Raw genomic sequence first — 27,410 nt, forward strand, 5'->3', positions numbered from 1 at the left:
GTTAGTTTTTTAGCTTTGCGCCCCCTAGAATTACCATCTAGTTTTGTGTAATAGGTTCATCTATAATCTTAAGCTAGCCCACCTAACTTTAAACTGTCATAATTCAGATACAGCAGAAATTTTAAATCACCTCTTTACTGGCATGCTATTTTCAGTGTATTTCATCCTTCTCTTGAAGTATGTGCAAAGATATATGTACAAATTCTAGCATTAATAATCATTTATGAAAAAAAATATGAGATGAAAGCATATCACGACTTCTAGACATACAAATACACATTCATTTATGTGAAAGTATCATATACCAAATACATAAAATAAAACATCTATGAGTTTTTGTTTGTTTAGGTATAAATCGATCTATTTCTTTGACATTAACAGATGAAAAATAAAAGATTAGCTTTAGAGAAATATGCTTGTTATTGGACAGTAATGAAATGGTATGAATAAAGTTTGGAAAATCCTGATTAACCAGAACATCGACAACTGTTAGTTAATACCAGTCCAATGCTCTTTGCACCGTACTTTATGCAAGGGTTTTTGACTGCTTTTTTGATAAATAAGATCGTATTCAGGTCCGCGGCAGCAATGTTTGGCGATGTCTGGCGTGAGTATTGACACCGGAGAATGCAACATAGTTGACGCTTTGATAAATAGGCCCCATCAACTTCAAACAAGCCCCCATATCTTTTAGGAAGTTCATCCAAATATGACTCCACGCTGCCAGTAACCCTTACATGCCATATGTAAATTACCATATGTAAATTACTACATGGTTCCCAAATTGCTTCTTTATATGTACTTTTTTTTCAAAACCTGGAGTTTTTCCTTCAGTTTTCTGCTTTTGCCAGATCTGGAGTACAAAATTATACCAGTTAGATATTTTTTATAAAGACCTCTACATTTTTTTAAATATTTTTTAAATTTAAGTCAGTTCTCCATGGTGGGACTTAGCTGGCTAAAATATATCCAATGGATTGCATCTGACACAGAAAAAGGGATTATGTGTTAAAAAAAAGTGAATCAATATGTTTCCTAATAGAGTATTTTTTGTAAAATATTTTTAAAAGCCGCAATCAAATATCTGAGGAAAATGTCAATGAGCAATAGATTAGAGAAGGGTATGTTCCTTATCAAATACAGTATTTTGAACATTTTTTTTTTTTTAAAACATCAACACAAATGCCTGTAAACTAGATATTGGATAGTGAATAGCAGAGTTTTAAAAGCAAACATAAATACAGGAAGAAGTTGATTGATGATAACTTGAATCAAATGGTGCATTGCATTTATAAAGCTTGATGCTTGTGCCTTAGTACAGTGCAAGTAGTAATGAGAACAATTCTGTGTGTTTATCATGTCAGCAAAAGATAAATCTGTCATGTTTGATGTATGTTACACTGATTTTGTCTTGAAGACAGATAACAGTTTTTGTTTTTGTTTTGAATTAGGATATATTTCAACAAAGTCCATTTAGATATAGCATGACTTCTACAGCTTCATGTCTACACTGGAAATAATCTACCCCGTTTACAGATTTTTTTCTCTACATAGGGCAATGGATTGAAGTTAACTGATCTTATCTAGTACTGGTAAAAAATACTGGTAAAATCATCAATTTCAATGTAAGCTCTAGTTTTAGTCAGGATCATTTCTGTTGCTCCATTTTCTATTGCTTGCTGTTTTTTTAAAAAAAAATATACCAAACCTTTAACAACCTTAGTGGACATCACTTATATATTTATTTTTGTTAAGTTGAATCTATAGATTTTTAAACTTTAAGGAAGTTTAAGACATTATTTTTGAGACTTTAATTTGTCTGTAGTAGAATCAAAGGGGTATATTTATCAATGTGCGAGCGGACATGATACAAAGTAGCGTATCATGTCTGCTGCATATCGCTGCACATTGATAATGGAAGTGGAGGGCCCTCTAGTGGGCCTGTAGCAAAATTAAGGGATAGCTGACTTGAAGTCTGGAGGGTTCTAGAGTGTGTGTATGTTACAATGTTGCAAGTGGGTGGGAGGGTGTACCTCTTGCCTTTATAGGGTCCTGCTCCAGTGGATTCGGCCTCTTCCTGCCTCCAGACTTCGAGGAGAATTTTCTTCTGTGCTGGATATCTTCAACTTTAGGCCTCAGTGACCATGAAACGTGCCAGGCGTACTTCTTTGCCTCCCAGGAGGTACAGGGATGCGGTGGTGGAGCCTTCAAGAAGGAAGAGACCTGCAAGAGAAAAGGAAGCATCAGACCTAGATGATGTGGTACCCCCTACCCCCCAAGTTAGGGTATCCAATAGGCCCTCTATTTCTGCTAGGCAGATAGTTAGGAGGGAGTTGAGTTTTCCCCCTAGGAGCAGGGCTGGGGCCAGGGCAGGCTCCAGGGCAGGGGGAAGAGGGGCAGCAAGAGCAGGCCTGAGTGCTTTTTCAGCCCAGGTTCCGACTAGGGCTCAGACTAATGTGGGGGAGGTTGGTGAGCTTGGGACAGATATGGGGGCCCTTATCCAGCAACTGCCGGCGCTCCCGCCGGGTGCTCTGGCCACTGTTTTGGCCCTTGCTCAGTCTCTGGCCTCAGGCTTGGGGCCGGGTGACGTAGTGCAGGGCCTGGATGGTGCTGGGGCATCCGGTGGCGGCGGCGGTACACAAGGTCAGGCAGGCATTGGGCCTTCAGTTGGAGCGGGGCGTGGCCACGCCTCCGCACGTAACGTGCGTCGCGCCTCCTCCCCCTCTGATGGATCTTCTACTGGGGAGAAGCGCGAGACGCTGCCCTGCAGCATGACCGGAGACGCCTACTGGAGCTACCCCTAGTAAGTTGGGGAGACTCCGGGTGGCGACAACGGTCACAGGGGGCAGGGGGGCGGGCATGGGGCCAAACGGGAGTGCGGCTGTGAGCGGGGATCAGAGGCAGCAGGGACCAGGAAAGCAGATGGGCGGCACAAGGGGTAGAGGCACGAATGACGCCATCAGTGCAGCTGGGGATCCTCAGGCTCAGGAGTGCAGGCGGCAGCAGAGCAGGCCTCCAATAGAAGCGGAGGTAGTGGTGCTGAGTGGTAGTAGTGCAAATGACGCTGATATCGCTAGAAACAGGGATTCTTTCACACCTAGTCAAGTTTTTAGGCAGGGGCAAGGGGTGAGAGTTTGCATGGGTCAGGGAATTGGCACACATGATGCCATTATCTCTCAGGAAGGGGTCTTTCAGCCACAGGGCCCCATTCAGCAAGGGGAGCAGAGACTAGGAACTGGCAGGGGCCAGGATGTAGCCAATAGGCAGGAAAATGCTGCTGCAAATCAAGGGACAGGAGATCTAGGAAATGTAGGTTATCCACAGCTGGGCCAGGCAAGGGGTGTGACTGTGTGTGTGGACAGTGCGAAGATCACTGCTGAGGTTCAGCGTGAGGTGAGAGAGTGCGTTAGCCAGGCATTAGGTGTTCAGGAGGACTTAATTAGGAGGGCTGTGGCGGCAGCACTTGGGGTCCAGGAGAGGGCGCGGGGTGGCGAAAGGGAGGGTGCTACCCCTTCTGGGGCCCTCTTTGTCACTCAGAGTACTCCCTAGTCTGTTTTGTCTCCTCAGGTGTCAACTGTTGCGGAGCAGAGAATGGAGGCTGGCACAAGCAGACAGAGCATGGCGAATGGAGGAGTGGCAGGACATGCCACCTCAACGGCAAGTGGATACCTCCAAGCTTCGGAAGGGACTTTGCAGCAACAACCACAGGCCGGTGAGTGCACCATCACTGACATTACACGCACTAACATGGGGTCTTCATCTAGCGACTCAGGCTCTGATAGCGAGGCAGGGCTAGGTTTAGTGGGTAAGGGCCAACAACAGATGTTTAGGATGATAAAAAAGTTAGTGGCGGCACAGGTGCAGGTGAAGGCAGGCACGCAAGGCATAGTTGAGGGCAATTCCCTATCTCAGGTGGGGGAGGCGCCGGGGGTAGCGGCAGGGCAGGTGGCGTCAAGGAAAGTGGCAGTGCATGGGGATTCATTCCCATGCCTGGTCCACTCCCTATATGGCCATTTGAAGGTGAAGGTGATTAAAAAGATACAAGAGGGTAAATATGTGAATATCTACGAGCTCACTCCGGAAGCTTGCAGAGCTAAGGAGAGGGCAGCCGAGGGCTCTGGCCCCAAGAAAGTCTGGCATCAGGAGACTTATGAGGAGTGGCAGGCCGGCTATAGGGTGTTGGCGTCCTGCTATGTGGATAGGTGGCCGACTCAGGGGCATAACCTTTTTAAATATCAGGACACTATTGGTGATATTTACAAGAGGTTCAAGGAAGGCGCTTGGCGGGATTACGATTTGGCATTCCGCAAGAAAATGGTAGGCAACCCCATCTTACACTTCGGGACGCAGGATATGCACCTGTGGTCTAAGTTGGGGCGCGAGAGGTCTACTTCGCCTCCTGCGGTTACTAGGCCTGGAGGCCAGCGGTCCTTTCCGTGCCAGAAGAGGCGGGGGAGAGAGTGCTGTAAATTCCAGGACAAGCAGTGTGACAGGGGAGCGAACTGCTCTTTTCGGCACATATGCAAATTTTGCAGTGGCCCGCACCCGGGTTCAGACTGCGCAAAAAGGAGGGACTCAAGCGCACCCACCCAGAATAGTAGAGGGGGGGCTGGGGGCAAGGGCTCCAACTCCGCTTAGGTACGAGAGGATGGCGCCGTGGTTGGCGCTGTACCCTGACGGGGAGGAGGCGGCAGTCCTGTCGTCAGGGTTGAGGGTGGGGTTTAAGATACCTGTAACTTCACAAGTAACCGGGTCATCTGTCCATCGCAATCTGAAGTCAGCATATGAGTTCCCGCACGTGGTGAGAGAAAAGTTGGCTAAAGAATTGAGGCTGGGGAGGGTGGTCGGCCCATTTCGGGAACGGCCACTACCGGATCTAGTGGTCTCTCCGCTGGGTGTAGTTCCCAAGCGGGAGCTGGGAAAGTTCAGGCTTATTCATCACCTGTCGTATCCCAAAGGGGCGTCAGTGAATGACGCTATAGATCCGGACCTCAGCTCTGTACACTATCAGTCCTTTGATGAGGCACTGGAGGTGGTTCGCTCTCAGGGATGCGGGGCATTGCTGGCCAAGCTGGACATAGAGTCCGCTTTCCGCTTGCTCTCGCTTCATCCTTCTTCCTTTCGGCTGATGGGGATGAAGTTTGAAGGTGAATTCTTTGTTGACAGGTGTTTGCCCATGGGCTGCTCCCTGTCGTGTGCCCTGTTTGAATGCTTCAGCTCCTTCCTGCACTGGGTAGTGGGGAGGGCGTCTGGGGGTGGGGCTGTGGCCCACTACCTGGATGATTTCCTGCTGGTAGGGGGTGCGGAAACTGACGAATGTGCTAGGTTGATGAAAGTGATGCAGGATGTTACAGCCGAGTTTGGGGTCCCACTCGCGCACAAAAAAACGCAGGGCCCGTGCACTTGCTTGACATTCCTGGTCATAGAGATTGACACAGTAAAATCACTATGCAGGCTCCCGAAAGATAAAGTCGACCGCCTCCTTGGGGCGGTTCAAGCAGCTGGTCGCGCGGAGCACATCTCCATCAAGGAGCTGCAGTCTCTGCTGGGACTGCTTAACTTTGCGGGTAGGGCTATCCCTATGGGGAGGGTCTTCAACCGCAGGTTAGAAGCCCAATTGAAAGGGCCTCATAGTCAGAGGCGCCGGGTAACGGATCAGATGAGGGACGACCCCAAGAGTTTGGGAGAGGTTCCTGGTTCATTTTAATGGGGTCTGCCTTTGGAGGGATGGGCCTATCTCCAACCAAGCCCTGCATCTGTTCACAGATGCTGCGGGTGGGCTGGGCTATGGAGCCTATTTGGACGGAGACTGGAGTGCGGAGGCATGGCCGGAGGGTTGGATTGCCTCGGGCCTTACGCGTAATCTAGCATTACTCGAACTCTTCCCGATAGTCGTTGCAGTAGAGCTCTGGGGAGAGAGGCTGGCCAATCGGTCGGTGATCTTCTGGTCGGACAACATGAGCGTTGTGTACGCCATAAACAGGTTGTCAGCAGCGTCGCCAGTAGTGGTGACTTACCTCCGGCACCTGGTCTTGCGGTGTTTGCAGCTTAATGTTCGCTTCACAGCGCGACACGTGCCAGGGGTCAGCAATGTGATAGCAGATGCCCTTTCGAGATTTCAATGGGATCAGTTTAGAAGGGTGGCCCTGAGGGCAGCAGCGGAGGGTCTAACATGCCCTCCTTTTCTTTGGCAGCTGGCGGAGGTTGGGAGACCATCCTCCCCCTAATCAGAGCATCGCTGGCTCCTAAGACGTGGGCGGCGTACTTGTTGCATTGGAAGGCGTGGGAGCGCTTTAGCGAGCAGAGAGGTTTCTTGTTACGTCAGGCATCTCAGGTACACGTTCTGGAATGGCTAGCATGTTTGAAGCTAGAGGGTGTGTCTAGGTTGTCAGCTCTAAGCAGGTTAGCAGCATTGTCGTTTTTCAACAAAGCCTTAGGTTTTGGGGATTATACGGGTACTTTCTTAGTAAGGCAAATCCTGAAGGGATGGGGCCGGACGGCCCCACCTTCTAAGGATCGGAGGGAGCCAATCACGCCAGAACGGTTGCGTTCGCTGGTGGTGAATCTGGGGGTAGTGTGCAGTTCAGCATACGAGGCGGTCTTGTTTCGGGCTGCTTTTGCGCTGGCGTTTGCGGGGGCGCTTAGGATAGGCGAGGTGGTCTCCGTCTCTACAAAAGGAGAGGCGGGTGGCATTAAGGTGTGGCATGTGAGCGCCTCAGATGAGTGTGTACTATTGCTCATTCCCTGATCCAAAATGGATCAGGATGGTAGAGGGGCTTGGTTGCCTTTAGCTAGGCATGAAACCCGGAATGCTGCCCAGTGTTGAGTGTGGCAGAGTATTGCCGTGTCCGGCTGAGTGGGGGGCAGCAGTTTCTCGTTCACGAGGAAAGCAGTTCCCTTTCGGCCTTCCAATTCCGCAAAGTGCTAGCCAAAGTGGCAGCGGCAGCGGGATTGGATCCATCTAAGATTGCTCTGCATTCGTTCCGTTTCGGTGCAGCGACTAGGCTAATATTAGGCAGAATTAAATTTGTTATTTAATAAACGCGACCGTGACCGGTCTTTTCCCCAAGCAGTTGTGTTGTGTTTTTTTTTTAAGGTATAGTTTATCCCTTATGGAAGTGGAGGGCCCTCTAGTGGGCCTGTAGCAAAATTAAGGGATAGCTGACTTGAAGTCTGGGGGGTTCTAGAGTGTGTGTATGTTACAATGTTGCAAGTGGGTGGGAGGGTATACCTCTTGCCTTTATAGGGTCCTGCTCCAGTGGATTCGGCCTCTTCCTGCCTCCAGACTTCGAGGAGAATTTTCCCCGCTCGCCCGTACCTGGAAGAAGGTATGTGGCGGCAAGTTAGGTTGAGGGTAAGTCTGTCCTCGGCACGGGTAGGTTTAGTTGAACCAGCCCCATAAGCCCGAGGTTGTAAGATAGTCATCCACGTCTCTCAATCGTGTTGGACGACTCGTTTGGAGGGGATGCCTTACTGGGTTGGTGAAGTTGTGCCCTAGCTGGCGGTCGGGCAAGGCCCTGGGAGCGGGCACAGTGGGAGCAGAGTGACGGCCGGAACACAGGGAGAGGTGTCGCCCACTAAGTGCGGCTTAGGGGTTCCTCTCCCTTTAAAGAGCTGCAGGCCGAAGAGCTCTTCATAACAAAATCTCTCTCACTGTGCCAATGAGCGTGCGCAACCCCAGTGCCATGCTGCAGACATCGGAGGGGCCTTGTCCGTCAATCAGTAGGGGTTAGTTAGTTAGTTAGTTAGAAGAAGATTCCGCCACCAACTGGAGTGAACTTGTTACAAGTTCAGTGATAGGTTGATTTGAGCTGCCTAATTATTGGCTAATATTAGGCAGAATTAAATTTGTTATTTTATAAACGCGACCGTGACCGGTCTTTTCCCCAAGCAGTTGTGTTGTGTTTTTTTTTTAAGGTATAGAACGTAGGACGTAATAGGAGGTTTATCCCTTAATGCCGACAGCATACGCTGTCGACATTTATCATTGCACCAGCAGTTCTGGTGAACTGCTGGTGCAATGCCGCCCCCTGCAGATTCGCGGCCGCTAGCCTTATAAGATTTCTTAACTATATATTTGGGTTTAATAACAGAGTCAATGGACATGTACTGTTGTCTGTTTAGTGATACTTTAGGAGCAGGGACCTACAGCTTGCACTTAATTAAAAAATTATTACATAGGAGACTAACCCTTTTTGTTGAGTATGCTATAATGAGTCAACATAAGGAACTGTTAACTGAAAGTCTTAGGCCTAGATTTAGAGTTCGGCGGTAAAAGGGCTGTTAACGCTCCGCGGGTTTTTTTCTGGCCGCACCATAAATTTAACTCTGGTATCGAGAGTTCAAACAAATGCTGCGTTAGGCTCCAAAAAAGGAGCGTAGAGCATATTTACCGCAAATGCAACTCTCGATACCAGAGTTGCTTACGGACGCGGCCGGCCTCAAAAACGTGCTCGTGCACGATTCTCCCATAGGAAACAATGGGGCTGTTTGAGCTGAAAAAAAACCTAACAACTGCAAAAAAGCAGCGTTCAGCTCCTAACGCAGCCCCATTGTTTCCTATGGGGAAACACTTCCTACGTCTGCACCTAACACTCTAACATGTACCCCGAGTCTAAACACCCCTAACCTTACACTTATTAACCCCTAATCTGCCGCCCCCGCTATCGCTGACCCCTGCATTACACTTTTAACCCCTAATCTGCCGCTCCGTAAACCGCCGCCACCTACGTTATCCCTATGTACCCCTAATCTGCTGCCCTAACATCGCCGACACCTACCTTCAATTATTAACCCCTAATCTGCCGACCGGAGCTCACCGCTATTCTAATAAATGTATTAACCCCTAAAGCTAAGTCTAACCCTAACACTAACACCCCCCTAAGTTAAATATAATTTTTATCTAACAAAATAAATTAACTCTTATTAAATAAATGATTCCTATTTAAAGCTAAATACTTACCTGTAAAATAAATCCTAATATAGCTACAATATAAATTACATTTATATTATAGCTATTTTAGGATTAATATTTATTTTACAGGCAACTTTGTAATTATTTTAACCAGGTACAATAGCTATTAAATAGTTAAGAACTATTTAATAGTTACCTAGTTAAAATAATTACAAATTTACCTGTAAAATAAATCCTAACCTAAGATATAATTAAACCTAACACTACCCTATCAATAAAATAATTAAATAAACTACCTACAATTACCTACAATTAACCTAACACTACACTATCAATAAATTAATTAAACACAATTGCTACAAATAAATACAATTAAATAAACTATCTAAAGTACAAAAAATAAAAAAGAACTAAGTTACAGAAAATAAAAAAATATTTACAAACATAAGAAAAATATTACAACAATTTTAAACTAATTACACCTACTCTAAGCCCCCTAATAAAATAACAAAGACCCCCAAAATAAAAAATTCCCTACCCTATTCTAAAATACAAAAATTACAAGCTCTTTTACCTTACCAGCCCTGAACAGGGCCCTTTGCGGGGCATGCCCCAAGAATTGCAGCTCTTTTGCCTGTAAAAAAAAACATACAATACCCCCCCCCCAACATTACAACCCACCACCCACATACCCCTAATCTAACCCAAACCCCCTTAAATAAACCTAACACTAATCCCCTGAAGATCTTCCTACCTTGTCTTCACCATCCAGGTATCACCGATCCGTCCTGGCTCCAAGATCTTCATCCAACCCAAGCGGGGGTTGGCGATCCATAATCCGGTGCTCCAAAGTCTTCCTCCTATCCGGCAAGAAGAGGACATCCGGACCGGCAAACATCTTCTCCAAGCGGCATCTTCTATGTTCTTCCATCCGATGACGACCGGCTCCATCTTGAAGACCTCCAGCGCGGATCCATCCTCTTCTTCCGACGACTAGACGACGAATGACGGTTCCTTTAAGGGACGTCATCCAAGATGGCGTCCCTCGAATTCCGATTGGCTGATAGGATTCTATCAGCCAATCGGAATTAAGGTAGGAATTTTCTGATTGGCTGATGGAATCAGCCAATCAGAATCAAGTTCAATCCGATTGGCTGATCCAATCAGCCAATCAGATTGAGCTCGCATTCTATTGGCTGTTCCGATCAGCCAATAGAATGCGAGCTCAATCTGATTGGCTGATTGGATCAGCCAATCGGATTGAACTTGATTCTGATTGGCTGATTCCATCAGCCAATCAGAATATTCCTACCTTAATTCCGATTGGCTGATAGAATCCTATCAGCCAATCGGAATTCGAGGGACGCCATCTTGGATGACGTCCCTTAAAGGAACCGTCATTCGTCGTCTAGTCGTCGGAAGAAGAGGATGGATCCGCGCTGGAGGTCTTCAAGATGGAGCCGGTCGTCATCGGATGGAAGAACATAGAAGATGCCGCTTGGAGAAGATGTTTGCCGGTCCGGATGTCCTCTTCTTGCCGGATAGGAGGAAGACTTTGGAGCACCGGATTATGGATCGCCAACCCCCGCTTGGGTTGGATGAAGATCTTGGAGCCAGGACGGATCGGTGATACCTGGATGGTGAAGACAAGGTAGGAAGATCTTCAGGGGATTAGTGTTAGGTTTATTTAAGGGGGTTTGGGTTAGATTAGGGGTATGTGGGTGGTGGGTTGTAATGTTGGGGGGGGGTATTGTATGTTTTTTTTTACAGGCAAAAGAGCTGCAATTCTTGGGGCATGCCCCGCAAAGGGCCCTGTTCAGGGCTGGTAAGGTAAAAGAGCTTGTAATTTTTGTATTTTAGAATAGGGTAGGGAATTTTTTATTTTGGGGGTCTTTGTTATTTTATTAGGGGGCTTAGAGTAGGTGTAATTAGTTTAAAATTGTTGTAATATTTTTCTTATGTTTGTAAATATTTTTTTATTTTCTGTAACTTAGTTCTTTTTTATTTTTTGTACTTTAGATAGTTTATTTAATTGTATTTATTTGTAGCAATTGTGTTTAATTAATTTATTGATAGTGTAGTGTTAGGTTAATTGTAGGTAATTGTAGGTAGTTTATTTAATTATTTTATTGATAGGGTAGTGTTAGGTTTAATTATATCTTAGGTTAGGATTTATTTTACAGGTAAATTTGTAATTATTTTAACTAGGTAACTATTAAATAGTTCTTAACTATTTAATAGCTATTGTACCTGGTTAAAATAATTACAAAGTTGCCTGTAAAATAAATATTAATCCTAAAATAGCTATAATATAAATGTAATTTATATTGTAGCTATATTAGGATTTATTTTACAGGTAAGTATTTAGCTTTAAATAGGAATCATTTATTTAATAAGAGTTAATTTATTTCGTTAGATAAAAATTATATTTAACTTAGGGGGGTGTTAGTGTTAGGGTTAGACTTAGCTTTAGGGGTTAATACATTTATTAGAATAGCGGTGAGCTCCGGTCGGCAGATTAGGGGTTAATAATTGAAGGTAGGTGTCGGCGTTGTTAGGGAGGGCAGATTAGGGGTTAATACTATTTATGATAGGGTTAGTGAGGCGGATTAGGGGTTAATAACTTTATTATAGTAGCGCTCAGGTCCGCTCGGCAGATTAGGGGTTAATAAGTGTAGGTAGGTGTCGGCGACGTTGTGGGGGGCAGATTAGGGGTTAATAAATATAACATAGGGGTCGGCGATGTTAGGGGCAGCAGATTAGGGGTACATAGGGATAACGTAGGTGGCGGCGATTTGCGGTCGGAAGATTAGGGGTTAATTATTTTAAGTAGCTTGCGGCGACGTTGTGGGGGGCAAGTTAGGGGTTAATAAATATAATATAGGGGTCGGCGGGGTTAGGGGCAGCAGATTAGGGGTACATAAGTATAACGTAGGTGGCGGTCGGCAGATTAGGGGTTAAAAATTTTAATCGAGTGGCGGCGATGTGGGGGGACCTCGGTTTAGGGGTACATAGGTAGTTTATGGGTGTTAGTGTACTTTAGGGTACAGTAGTTAAGAGCTTTATAAACCGGCGTTAGCCAGAAAGCTCTTAACTCCTGCTTTTTTCAGGCGGCTGGAATCTTGTCGTTAGAGCTCTAACGCTCACTGCAGAAACGACTCTAAATACCAGCGTTAGAAAGATCCCATTGAAAAGATAGGCTACGCAAATGGCGTAGGGGGATCTGCGGTATGGAAAAGTCGCGGCTGAAAAGTGAGCGTTAGACCCTTTAATCACTGACTCCAAATACCAGCGGGCGCCCAAAACCAGCGTTAGGAGCCTCTAACGCTGGTTTTGACGGCTACCGCCGAACTCTAAATCTAGGCCTTAGTAAATATGTCAATATTAAATGTAATATTTTCTGTGTCTTTTATCACTGTCATAAATACCTATTGATAAACATGTATCTTGTGTCCATTGTTTTAAGCATCTTTAATTAAGCCACTATTATCTTATCATAAAAGTCAGCGTCTACATTAATTAGGGGGATAATCAAAGTGCCTTGTAAAGCTAAATATTTTTTCTAATGATCATAAATAATCACTATGAAATACATAAATAATATGTCCAATAAATAGGTCAAGGAACAGTCTCTGATATTCATTTTCAGGAGGGATTCAAAGGTCCACAATTATCTGATCTCTGGTTAATTTTATGAGCACTAATTGGTACCCTGAGCTTGTGGTAGCAATAACCACTTGTAATAGCTGGTTATTTATTATGCAACTGCAAAAGCTCAAATTTGCTAATTTGCGGTCTTGCAATAAATTAGAGCTCCACTTGTAATCTAGCCCTGAATTTTTAGAAGGTAATATATTTGCCATCTGTAAAAATGACAGTGATCATACTAGAGCTATAGACCCATCCCCATAAATATATATATATATATATATATATATATACTGTATATATATATATATATATATAAATATATATATATATATATACACACAGTATATATACACACACATATATATATATATATATATTTATATATAGATAGATAGATAGATATATATATATATATATATATATATATATATATATATATATATATATATATATATATATATATATATATATATATATATATAGATATATAGAGATATCATATATAAGTTCAACCTTAAAGGGACATAATAATCATATGCTAAATCACTTGAAAACTGATGCAGTATAACTGTAAAAAGCTGACAGGAAAATATCACCTGAACATCTCTATGTAAAAAAGGAAGATATTTTACCTCACAATTTCCTCAGCTCACCAGAGTAAGTCTTGTGTAAAAAGTTATACTTCAGCTGCTGTCCAGCTGCAGGTAAAAAAATAATAAAAAAAATGAAGAAATGAACTGCAGCCAATCAGCATCAACAGTGCTGAGGTCATGAACTGTTTTACTGTGATCTCATGAGATTTCACGTAACTATCATGAGATTTCATAGTAAACTTCCTTAACCTGAATAGGAAAATAACACAAGTGTGCATGAGGCTCAATCCCTTGCCAGTCCTGGGACAGACATACTGATTTGCTGCTTAAAGTTCTTTACAATGGGTTGTGAATGCTTAGGACATTTTGAGGAAAATATCTTTCTTTTTACATAGAGTTGTTCAGGTGATATTTTCTAGTCAGCTTTTTACAGCTATGCTGCATCATCATGGCCCTTTAAATATCCTTCAAAATGTTTGTACTTTATGCCCCTCTATCTTCTATCTATTTTTTCATAAGCAACCAAGAAAAAAATACAACAGTTTTGTTCAGTCTACTAGTGCCACAAAATTGCTGTTTGCAGTCAGACACTTAATTCTATATTGACCCATCAGTACCAGTAAAATAAAATAAAAAGTAAAAAAGGAAGGGATTTAGATTAAGCTAGTTAGCAAAAAATAAAGATAAAAAGAGATTAGAACAACAGAGTCCTAGAAGATTGTCAGACTTTAGGCTTTAACAGCTCAGAAATGTGTACAAAAGAAATGAGGCACGTTATGTTGAAAACTAATTTGTGAAGTTTGTACAACGAGAAAAGATTAAAGGTACATAAACCACTAAATACAAATTATAAGTATAATATTGAGGTTATGGCCCGCCTCCCTCTAATCATAGGAGTTGCCATGTTGAAAACTACCTTTTACATCATTTAAGTAGTGATATGTTTGCACATGTGCAGTAACTCTCCTTCAGATACCTGCAGTGTAACACAGGTTCCAAAATAGCGGCAACCATAATAGGAGGCTTGTGCATGGGTTTTTAATGTATTTTAACCATTAATGCTTCCAGCAGTTCTGTCCATGTTCTCATTGTCAGTTTTCATATAATTATATATTGAATGGATGGCGCACAGTAAAACAGATTTAACTTTTCACAAGCTCAGTGCTTTCCTAGCCTTCGAGAAATGCTTTACTCTCCAGATTTTATGTAGTACCCTAACTTTGTCTAATTAATTAATTTCTAGGAGTATCTCTAGTCATGGATTATTACAAAACTGCTCACACATTTTAATGTAGGCTCCTCCCTTTGTTTCCCTTCAGCTGACTGTGTGAGTGATTATCTATTGCAGGTTTTCTACTTGCAGCATGGAGAATGCATCACCTCTGTATGTAGGCGATACAATGGTCACCACCAAAAATGTAAAGAGCCTGCTTGTATGAGTATCTCACCAATTATATCCACCTGTCACCAATTATATCCACCTGATGGTAATGGTGGCTGTCAGCTATGACGGGGACGTATGCCTTTCCAATGTGCTCCTGGCCTAACTACAAAGATGCAAATAGTCCAAGATAGTCTGGCCTAACTCCAGGGTGTCATAGATAAAAGCTGCATAGCCCTTTATGTTGACTAATGACTAGTCCAATCTCATCTTTTAAATGACATTAGATTAAATCATCTTTAATAACACTTTAATTATCCCTTATTTCTTACAATTGCCTGTTTCATGTACCATGTACTCCACCTTTGTATGTAGAAGACATTTATTAATTATAGAATGCTTGTTATAAATATAAATATTTTTTGACCAAATGCCCTTCACAGAGGTGGGCTGAAGAAGTTTCTAGATTCACACACAAACTGCACAAGAGGTTACAAACTGTACAAGAGGACTCATACATCAATAGACAATTTCAATATCCGGATGACAAAAGACTAATTCAAATCAGAATGGGCTAAATTGAACAGGAATACTAAGTCCTGCCACATTCCAACATTGTGAGAAAGAAGATGCACTCAAATAATTACTTGCCGGATAGTTAACAATAATGCAATATAATGCAAAATAATTTAAATTTAACTTCATTGTTCCTATGATAGTAAAAATTTAACTTAAATATCTTACAGCATTTCCATAACTCCTAGAATATTGTTTTTATAAGCCTTAAAATAATTGTTTGAATAATTCACTTGTATATATAGATATCAAAATGTACTTTTTATGACGTGTAGAAAATATTAATGTTGTAGTATTCATTTCTCAGTAGTGTTTCTAAATGCTTTAGGCATAATGCAAAAGTAAGATAATGGGATATATTCATAAAAGCTTGTAAAGCTATTGATGGGCATTGTAAAGGTGAGCTCATATGTCAAACTAATTGAGGTTCGCTTCACCTATCTTTCACAGCATTTAATTAGCAGGTTTTCCTGACATTATAATATATAGGGCTAAATTACAAATGATGCGCTATTTACTGCTCCTGCTCAAGTGTAAACACCGCTGGAAGTTAGCTATTTGCTAGAGTTTTGTTAAGAGTTGTTAAGCTTTTTTTTATTTATATTGGTTTGTTTAGTAAGGTCTTTACGTTGTGTTTTTTTTGTGTATGTGTATGTTTCCAGTATACAAAACAGTGGTACCCATTCTGAAACAGATTACGAGTGGTGTGCTAACACTTAAGCGCAAGTGAAAAGGGGTTTATCGAGACTGTTTGCACGCGTCAGGTTTACTGCTCGAATCACAAGTTGAAAGTAATTGTGAACGTGTGAGCGCAATCAGGATTTGCGCTACAACGATTACCTCATCCTCAGAGCTCTGCTTAACTGTTTCGTGAAACAAAAAAGTCTCACAAAACACATAAAAAATACATTACAAAGTGCAGTTATAATCATAATAACACTGTTTGATAAAAATTATTAAATAAAAAAATTGTTATAAGGACTCAAACATATGAGGTCTCAGGTGTTAGAAAAAAAATGGACTGCAAAGGACTTTAACATAGAACTACATACATATGCATGTCTAAATATGTATACACACACACACATATATATATATATATATATATATATATATATAAATATACAGTATATATACAGTATATGTGTATATGTGTACATATATAATTATGTATTCCTATGTGTATATATTTATTTACAGACATATTACACATATAGGGGTCTATTTATTAATGTGCGAGCAGACATTGTCCGATATTGCGGATCATGTCCGCCGCACATCGATAAATGCCAACAGCATATGCTGTCGGCATTTATCATTGCACCAGCAGTTCTTGTGAACTGCTGGTGCAACGCCGCCCCCTGCAGATTCGCCAGCAGGGGGTGTCAATCAACCCAATAGTATTGGATCGGGTTGATTTCCGGTGAAGTCTGTCCTCAGAGCAGGCGGACAGGTTATGAAGCAGCAGTCTTTAGACAGCTGATTCATAACTTGTGTTTCTGGCAAGCCTGAAGGCTCGCTAGAAACACAGGGCTTTAAGCTCCATACGGAGCTTGATAAATATGCCCCATAAACTAATAAATACATATGTGCACACATTTAGACAAATGTATTAGGGCATCTGAGCCCTTTGCAGTCAAATAGATGAAAACATGTACAAGCTTATTTATGCAATATTCAGTTTTAATAAAGTGTTATACTGTGTATTTACTGTATATATTTCACATTCCAATATTTTGCTGTGTGCAGAACATTGGAATGTGAAATATTCATAATTTCATTTCGGGTTAACACACTTGAGAGTAGTTTTTTTTCCATTCCACTTGTAATCTGGCCCTCTATGTGGTGAGAATTTAATGGTTGTGCCATTGATGGGACATTGATGGGACTCCTTTGATTACAATTGAACTAATTTCGCAATGGCTGTTGTGTTGTTTCTCTACTAATATTTAAATATAATGACATCAGCTCCTTACAGCTAGTCACAATGGCCAGAAACAGGAACTACTTATATGTTATATTGTGTGCGTATGTGTATTACAGATATGATTGTTGTGTCATTAAAAAGTTGATAAAGGTTCTGGCTTAATTCCACACTCTGATTGATGCTCCATATGAAACAAAAAACACTCAATACTGCTACATGTGTTATGAATATATCCCGGAAATAACTAACTTTTACCTTGAGTTGATACTCAAGAACAAAACTAAATTCACAGGCATTTGGGGATGCCCCCACCTATTATTTTGAATGCAAATTAATATAAATATTTAATTTTCTTTAGAAGATTATTCCTGTCAGTTAAGAACAATTTTCCTTACTCATGGAACTTAGTATATGACCTAGAAGAGGAACAGTAAATCTCCAGTTAATTAATGGCATATTAAATCATTAAAAGTCCCTTTAAAGTCTTTAAAACTTTGCTAACATCAACATTTTGAACAAAATTTACAAGCAAGGAACCTGTCTGCCTGAGTTAAAGTTATGATTGCACGTCTACTCACCAATGTTATACAACTGATAGGGTGAGAGAAAAGGTTATCAATCATTCTGGTTGGATCAGTGCAGGGTGAATTTAATGCACCACCTCTGATTTGGGTTAGAAACTAGAAAGGAGTGGTCTTACACTATTGCTTCTTAACTTGCACTGCAAGAGCTCCATAGCTGCCTCCACAGCTTCATAAATATAGCCCAATATGTCTCCTACAAATGGACTGATGTCCAATTTACTATTTGTTGATCCAGTTGACTAAATGACAAATCAAGTGTCAAATGTTGTCCATTTAGATTTAATATATTTATGTTCATAATTTAAATCTTGTTTTACATTTTCGTTAATAATATCCATATGTATTTTGGTTTTCTTTCATACACATATTAACATATATATATATCTATACTATAATCACGTTTGTAACGTGTCCTTTGCCAGTTGTTCACTGTTGTATATACTAGGTTACTATATAATTTACTATTGTCTCATCAGTAACCTCCCATATATTTGTATTATTTTTCTGTAATTCTGATCAGGTGATATCTTTTTAAACACAGCAAGTTATATTTGTGGAGTAAAGAGGATTCAGTTAAGGATAAATATATACAGATTTATTAAACATTCAAAAAGATATTAACAAGCGGTTTATCATACAACTATAGATAAACCAAACTCTCTGATAGACTATGAAATAAAATATGTTATTACACTTCGTTTTTAACCCTATAGGTATCAATCTAACAGTGGAACCTATAACAATGCCAAATAAACCAGCATGAATCAGCTATGCAATATGCGTTACTCACGGTTGTCTAATACAAATTAACCAAATATTACTATTAAAAATATATCCTGATACTTAGCAATTTATAGCAATTATTCACATTTAGAATGGATGTATATAGCCAAGGAACGCAAAAAAACCTCTATAATGCTTCAACAGGTCTCAGCCTTACAAAATACAGAATACAATACTACCAAAATTAAATATATTAAAACATAACGCTCAGGGCTTTCCTTATAATATGCTGAATTAAATTAACACTATCTATAACAAGATCTCTTGTATCATTAGGTGAATTAGATTCCTAGACAAATATAACCCAGACTATAGGGGTAAGTACATATAAAAATTGGGCCTATAATTTATATCATGCCTTTCTTAATAAGGAATTTTAAATGCAATAACTGCTTAAATATAATTACAGAATTTTTAAACTTCCCCACAAATGTTGCTTTTCCAAGCTCTGGGTTATAACTAGTCAAACTGTGTGTTTCCTCTGCATCTGGTCTCAAACAATCTCTTTAGTCCAACAGGAACAACAAGCAAAGTTTCAGGGATATCAAAATGTAAAAATGGGTATAAAAAGGATTCAAAAATTTTCTTTCAGAGATCAATGCGACAGAGCTTCCAGTCTCCTTTTATGCAACCCAGTGTTTTGTGAGTGTCTGGTAACTCAATTTATCCAGAACCATAACTCCGCCCTACTTTCCAACAGCCATTCACTGAGGTGTTAGGATCTGTAACTATGTAATTGGACAAACACTAATTAACTTTTTGGAACAATGTGCCCAATATTAAATATAGCTGACTGTCATTTTACTAATTAGCCACAAGATAGTGATTGTGAGCTGTGCCATAAAAGTGAACTATTGCTTGCATTTAATTTTTCTTTAGTTAATATTTTTGTATATATTTTGTAGAATTTATATACTTAATTTACCTAAAGGGGTGAGCTTGAATTTATATGGGCTGATTACACTACACATAAATGTGTATATATATATATATATATATATATATATATATATATATATGACTTCATGGCTTATTATTTGAACACTGTCTTTTAAAGTTAAGCATATGGTTACTCTCATAACCTTATTTAAAATTAGTTATACATAGGCTTTAACATAGAGATATATATTTATATATACATCAATCTCCAAATATGTATTTAATATTTTTGTTTAACTAAAATGTACCAGTATAAAAATTAAATCCTCATGATTTAGATATATACTTATTTATACATAAGGCATATACATATATAGATAGATACATATATAGATCTCCATGTGTGGGTACTTTATGGGTAAGTGTAGATTACGAGTTGTGCGTTAGGTTTAAAAAGCAGCGTTAAGAGGTCCTAACGCTGCTTTTTAACGCCCGCTGGTATTACGAGTCTTGCAGGTACAGGTGTACCGCTCACTTTTTTGGCCAGACTTGGAAATACCGCAAATCCACTTACGTAAATTGCGTATCCTCTTTTTTCAATGGGACTTGCATACCGCCGGTATTACGAGTCTGCCAAAAAGTGAGCAGTAGACACTCTCCTGTCAAGACTGGTACCGCATATTAAAGTCAGTAGTTAAGAGTTTTACACTACAACGCCCTAGCATAAAACTCTTAACTAAAGTGCTAAAAAGTACACTAACACCAATAAACTACCTATTAACCCCTAAACCGCGGCCCTCCCGCATCGCAAACACTAAAATAACATTTTTAACCCCTAATCTGCCGAACCGGACATCGCCGGTACTATAATAAATATATTAACCCCTAAACCGCCGCACTCCCACCTCGCAAACATTAGTTAAATATTATTAAACCCTAATCTGCTGTCCCTAACATCGCCAACACCTACCTACATTTATTAACCCCTAATCTGCATCCCCCAACGTCACTGCCACTATACTAAATGTATTAACCAATAAAATCTAAGTCTAACCCTAACCCTAACACCCCCTAACTTAAATATAATTAAAAGAAATCTAAATATAAATTCCTATCATTAACTAAATTATTCCTATTTAAAACAAAATACTTACCTGTAAAATTAACCCTAAGCTAGCTACAATATAGCTAATAGTTACATTGTAGCTAGCTTAGGGTTTATTTTTATTTTACAGGCAAGTTTGTATTTATTTTAACTAGGTAGATTAGATATTAAATAGTTATTAACTATTTAATAACTACCTAGATAAAATAAAAACAAAAGTACCTGTAAAATAAAACCTAACCTAAGTTACAATTACACCTAACACTACACTATAATTAAATTCCCTAAATTAAATACAAATAAATACAATTAAATTAAATTATCTGAAGTACAAAAAACCCCACTAAATTACAGAAAATAATAAACAAATTACAAGATTTTTAAACTAATTACACCTAATCTAATCCCCCTAACAAAATAAAAAAGCCCCCCCCCAAATAAAAAAGCCCTACCCTACACTAAATTACAAATAACCCTTAAAAGGGCCTTTTGCGGGGCATTGGCCCAAAGTAATCAGCTCTTTTACTTGTAAAAAAAATTACAAATCCCCCTCCAACATTAAAACCCACCACCCAGACAACCAACCCTACTCTAAAACCCACCCAATACCCCCTAAAAAAACCTAACACAAACCCCTTGAAGATCACCTTACCGGGAGAAGTCTTCATCCAACCGGGCCGAAGTCCTCAATGAAGCTGGGAGAAGTCTTCATCCAAGCCGGGTGAAGTGGGCAGACGGGCAGAAGTCTTCATCCAGACAGCATCTTCTATCTTCTTCCATCCGGCGCGGAGTGGGTCCATCTTCAAGACATCCGACGCGGAGCATCCTCTTCAATCGATGGCTAACACTGAATGAAAGTTTCTTTAAATGACGTCATCCAAGATGGCGTCCCTTCAATTCCAATTGGTTGATAGAATTCAGCCAATCGGAATTAAGGTAGAAAAAATTCTATTGGCTGATGCATTCTATTGAAGAGGATGCTCCACGTCGGATGTCTTGAAGTTGGACCCGCTCCTCGCCGGATGGATGAAGATAGAAGATGCCGTCTGGATGAAGACTTCTGCCCGTCTGGAGGACCACTTCACCCGGCTTGGATGAAGACTTCTCCCGGCTTCGTTGAGGACTTCGGCCCGGTTGGATGAAGACTTCTCCAAATAAGGTGATCTTCAAGGGGTTAGTGTTAGGTTTTTTTTAAGGGGTATTGGGTGGGTTTTAGAGTAGGGTTGGTTGTGTGGGTGGTGGGTTTTAATGCTGGGGGGGATTTGTAATTTTTTTACAGGTAAAAGAGCCAATTACTTTGGGGCAATGCCCCGCAAAAGGCCTTTTTTTATTTTGGGGGGCTTTTTTATTTTGTTAGGGGATTAGATTAGGTGTAATTAGTATTTGTTTATTATTTTCTGTAATTTAGTGTTTTGTTTTTTTTGTACTTTAGATAATTTAATTGTATTTAATTGTATTTAATTTAGGGAATTAATTTATTTATAGTGTAGTGTTAGGTGTAATTGTAACTTAGGTTAGGTTTTATTTTACAGGTACTTTAGTATTTATTTTAGCTAGGTAGTTATTAAATAGTTAATAACTATTTAATAACTATTCTACCTAGTTAAAATAAATACAAACCTGCCTGTAAAATAAAAATAAACCCTAAGCTAGTTACAATGTAACTATTAGTTATATTGTAGCTAGCTTAGGGTTTATTTTATAGGTAAGTATTTAGTTTTAAATAGGAATAATTTAGTTAATGATAGGAATTTTATTTAGACTTATTTAAATTATATTTAAGTTAGGGGGGTTAGGGTTAGGGTTAGACTTAGATTTAGGGGTTAATAACTTTAGTATTGTGGCGGCGACGTTGGGGGCGGCAGATTAGGGGTTAATAAGTGTAGTTAGGTGGCTGTGACATTGGGGGGGGGCAGGTTAATATAATGTAGGTGTCAGCGATGTTGGGGCAGCAGATTAGGGATTCATAAGTATAATGTAGGTGGTGGTGGTGTCCGGAGTGGCATATTAGAGGTTAATAATATAATGCAGGTGTCGGCGATGTAGGGGGCAGCAGATTAGGGGTTAATAAGTGTAAGATTAGGGGTGTTTAGACTCAGGGTTCATGTTAGGGTGTTAGGTGTAGACATAACTTTTATTTCCCCATAGTAATCAATGGGGCTGCGTTAGGGAGTTTTATGCTGCTTTTTGGCAGGTGTTAGACTTTTTTTCAGCCAGCTCTCCCCGTTGATTCCTATGGGGAAATCGTGCACGAGCATGTTACACCAGCTCACCACTAACGTAAGCAGCGCTGGTATTGGAGTGCGGTAATTAGCAAAATTTTGCTCAACGCTCACTTCTTGTCTGGTTTGTAAAAACCCGTAATACCAGCTGTCTGTAAGCGAGCGGTGAGCATAAACTGCTTGTTAGCACTGCACAGCCTCTAACGCAAAACTCGGAATCTAGGTGATAGTATTTTACTATAATTTCTCATTATATGTATATATTAATCTTTCATGATTCCTTAATATATGGTGATACCTGGTAGTATAATCTGGTCACCCCTGTTGATCAGGTAATCAGTATATATATCTTCATATACAATACATAAACATACAAATCAAATATATACATAGATATATAGGCATATATACTGTATATATATATATACCATACTGGTTATTGCATATACTTAATTCAATATTTAACTTATCTATACATTTGAACATGTGGTTATTATATACACTGGTTATCAGTTAATTATTTGTACAGCATTGGAACACAATTTTATGTAACAATTTTTATATACAATTCTAACCTTTTAACTTATATTTTAAAATTGTATTTCTTTTCCAAACAAACATTCGCCTAGATTACGAGTTGTGCGGTAACAGGGGTGCGTTGCTAACTTGCAGTTTATTGTCACCGCTCACTTACCTGCAATGCTGGTATTACTGGTTTGTATAAACCCGGCGTTAACAGGCAAGAAGTGAGCATAGAGCAAAATTGCGCTCCACACTGCACTCCAATACCAGCGCTGCTTAAGTGAGCGGTGAGCTGGTTATACGTGGGGAGAGCCAGCTGAGAAAAAGTCTAACACTTGCCAAAAATCAGCGTAAAACTCAGTAATCCATCCCCATTGATTCCTATGGGGAAACACATTTTATGTTTACACCTATCACCCTAACATGAACCGCAAGTCTAAACACCCCTAATCTTACACTTATTAACCCCTAATCTGCCGCCCCGGACATCGCCGACACCTACATTATATTTATTAACCCCTAATCTGCCGCCCCCAACGTCGCCACCACTGTAATAAACATATTAACCCCTAAACCGCCGTACTCCCGCATCGCAAACACTAGTTAAATATTATTAAGACCTAATCTGCCGCCCCTAAGATCGCCACCACCTACCTACATTTATTAACCCCTAATCTGCCGCCCCCATCGCCGCCACTATATTATATTTATTAACCCCTAAATCTAAGTCTAACCCTAACACCCCTAACTTAAATATAAATAAAATAAATCTAAATACAAATTCCTATCATTAACTAAATAATTCCTAATCCACCCAGAAGAACCATTATTTCGGGGATTGAATCTATTACCACCAATCTTTCACAGTATATAGATGGCTATCTTCAGGGATATGTAAAACAACTTCCTTCTTACATTAAAGACACTACAGATATTTTAAAGTGTTTAGAACAATTAGAATGGAAGAACAACTTTATATTGGTCTCCTGTGATGTTTCATCATTGTATATGAACATCGATCACGAACTTGGTATACAGGCAGTACGAACATATCTGAATAGGGACCCCAATTTGAGAAACATTCAAAAATAATTTATTCTTGAAAGGATAAAATTAATTCTTTATCATAATTATTTTTCTTTTGATGGGCATTTTTATTTACAAAAAAAGGGGACAGGGATGGGCACGAGATTCATACCCAGCTATGCCAATCTCTTTATGGGGATTTGGGGAAAGATTTTCTCCTCAAGCATGAGCTGGGTGCGAATCTTGTGCTATATAAAAGATACATAGATGATCTGATATTTATATGGCAGGGACCAATAGGAGAGCTTACTGAGTTTTTGGAAGATATGAATGTTAACAACATGGGCCTTAGTTTTACTACTCAATATATCTCTACACATATTACCTTTCTAGACTTGGAAAAAATAGATTTTACAGAACAGCAATTGGTCACCTCAATTCCTTTCAAGGCAGTGGATGCAAACAATTTGATACATTATAACCAATGCCACTTAGGCCGCTGGAAGGATAATATACCAAAGGGTCATGGTCAGTATATAAGAATAAAAAGAAAATGTTCTAAAATTGGAGACTATGAAATACAAATAGAAATTCTTGAAAAAAGATTTACTGAAAGGGGTTACAATTCAGAAATTATGTCACCAGCAAATAAAGAGGAATACAAAATAGAAAGGAAAAATCTTCTAACCTATAAAGATAAAAAGGAAAACAAATCAGAAAATAATAATAGATTAAATATTCCCTTTATTACAGATTTGAATACAGATAATGCCACCGTCACAAAAATACTTAAAAGACAATGGAACCTTATTCAAACTGACCCAATAATAGGAGAACAAATTTCAGAATACCCTAATATAATCTATAAAAAAGCAAAAAAACATAAAAAGTCTGCTAACTCCCAGTGAAATGAAACCATTAAAGAAAACTTACAGTGAAACTAATATGGAGGATTCTTTCCATGATGCAGATTATGTAAACATAGAAGTAAAATCAAAAGCATCATGTCACCCACAAATCAATTTAAACTAAACATTAAAGAAACCAAGATGCAAAGATAGATATGTAATATATATAATTGAATGGTCTCATAATTTTTTTTTATATAGGAGAGACCACCAGGACGTTGAGAGAAAGAATTAGGGAACATCTCTCATGCATAGATAGGGGCAATTTAGAAACCCAATTATATACACATTTTAGAGAAATACATAACAATAAAGTAAAGGACCTTAAATTCTGGGGTGTAATGAAATTGGTTCCAAATTGGAGAAGGGAGAACTACTGAAAATGGAAGCAAAACTCATAAATCAAATGGATACTTTGTATCCATCAGGGTTAGACTCAGAGTTTGATATAATACATCTGGTGTAAATATCATTATATATAGTTAACCCTATATAAATGTCTATGTAATAAAATATATTTTGTATATAAAACCATAAAATATGCACACATTTCTTATATGTATGTGTTTATGGAAGCACTATGTTTGTTTTAAGAAAAGGCTAACTATTAATCTTCATTTAAATACATAAGCTGTTTTTGGAATAAGCTTTGTGAATAAAAATGTGGAAATATAACTACATCTATTAAAATATATTTATAATCGGATTATGAATGAATATGATATATCTAGTAAATGTATGTGTGATAATGCAAATTGTCACAATAGGCAAAAAATTAAGTGTCCACCTTAATCAATTTTTCATAAAAATGTCCACCTTTAATTGCAAAACATAAGCACCAATAAGAGCAAAGAGAAGCCTTTTTAAATTGATTTTTCATACGGAGTAACATCAGTCTTGATAAAGCCCAGTCTGGGGCGAAACGCATAGACTTTTATATTTCTACATCCTCCAAAATCTGCTTGTTATAGCAGTGCTTCAAATAAGGATCTGCCGAAATTTCTGGGGCTATATTGACAAAGAAAGAGGAAAGGCAAAAATAAGAGCTCTGAGAAGACATAAAGACACACTGGTTCCCTGAATACCAAGGTCACCCCGATTTTTCATCTACCTGTAGGGCTACAGTTTCCTTATCTACAGTTACATACAAACACTATAGCAACTAATCACTTTATATTGATAACTTGTCATTTTGACGTAATAGGAGTCACGTGACTGGACCGTTAGGAGTCACAATTAATTATTGAGGTGGGGGGGGGGCGTCATTTTGATCTTGGACCCAGGCAGCACAATGTTTTGCATCTTTAAATCCCCAAAAAAATCCATTTTAGTTTCAGGTTGGAATGCAACAAAATAAGTAAAAAGGCCAAGGGGGTGAATACTTTTGCTAGTCACTGTATATATATTTATCTCTATGTTAAAGCCCTTTGCACTAACATTTGAGACCTTATATATTTGAGCTCTTATAACTTTTTTGTACAATTGTTATTAGATAGTGTTAGGAGTGTAACTGTGCTTTTAAATGTATTTTTGATGTGTTTTGTGACTTTTTTTTGTTTTGTGAAAAAGTTAACCAGAGCTCTGAGGACACAGTAATCATTCTAGTGTAAATCCAGATTGTGCTCACGTGTTCGTGTGCAAACAGCCACGATAAACCCCCTTTCATTACGTTTAACTGTTAGCGCGCCACTCATAATCCGGCCAGTAAAAGTTATATAACTTGAAACAATTATTGTTTCCCTTTAGTGACACTTCAACAGCAATTTAAAAGATCCGGTTTAGGTATAGGCTTTTAAACATTTACATTGTTGTAAGAGTTTACGTTTGAGAGCTCATACATAGGGGCCTATTTATCAATCTCCGTATGGAGCTTAAAGGGCCGTGTTTCTGGCGAGCCTTCAGACTCGCCAGAAACACCAGTTATGAAGCAACGGTCTAAAGACTGCTGCTCTATAACCTGTCCACCTGCTCGGAGGAGGCGGACAGAGATTGCGCGCTATCAACCCGATAGAATACAATCAGGTTGATTGACACCCCCTGTTAGCGGCCGATTGGCCACGGATCTGCAGGGGGCGGTGTTGGACTAGCAGATCACAAGAGCTGCTGATGCAATGCTGAATGCGGATAGCGTATTGCTCTCCGCATTCAGCAATGTCTGACAGACATGATCCGCTGATCGGAACATGTCAGACAGACATTTCATAAATAGGCCCCATGGGCTAAATTGCAAAGTGGATATGTTTGACAGCCAGTATTTATGGAGAACATTTAAAAAAAAAAGGAATATTTTTTTATTTTCCCACATATTCTGTTAAGCCTGAAGCATTACATAGACATAC

This window comes from Bombina bombina, chromosome 4 (genome assembly GCF_027579735.1).
Source record: "Bombina bombina isolate aBomBom1 chromosome 4, aBomBom1.pri, whole genome shotgun sequence".
In the NCBI taxonomy this organism is placed as follows: domain Eukaryota; kingdom Metazoa; phylum Chordata; class Amphibia; order Anura; family Bombinatoridae; genus Bombina; species Bombina bombina.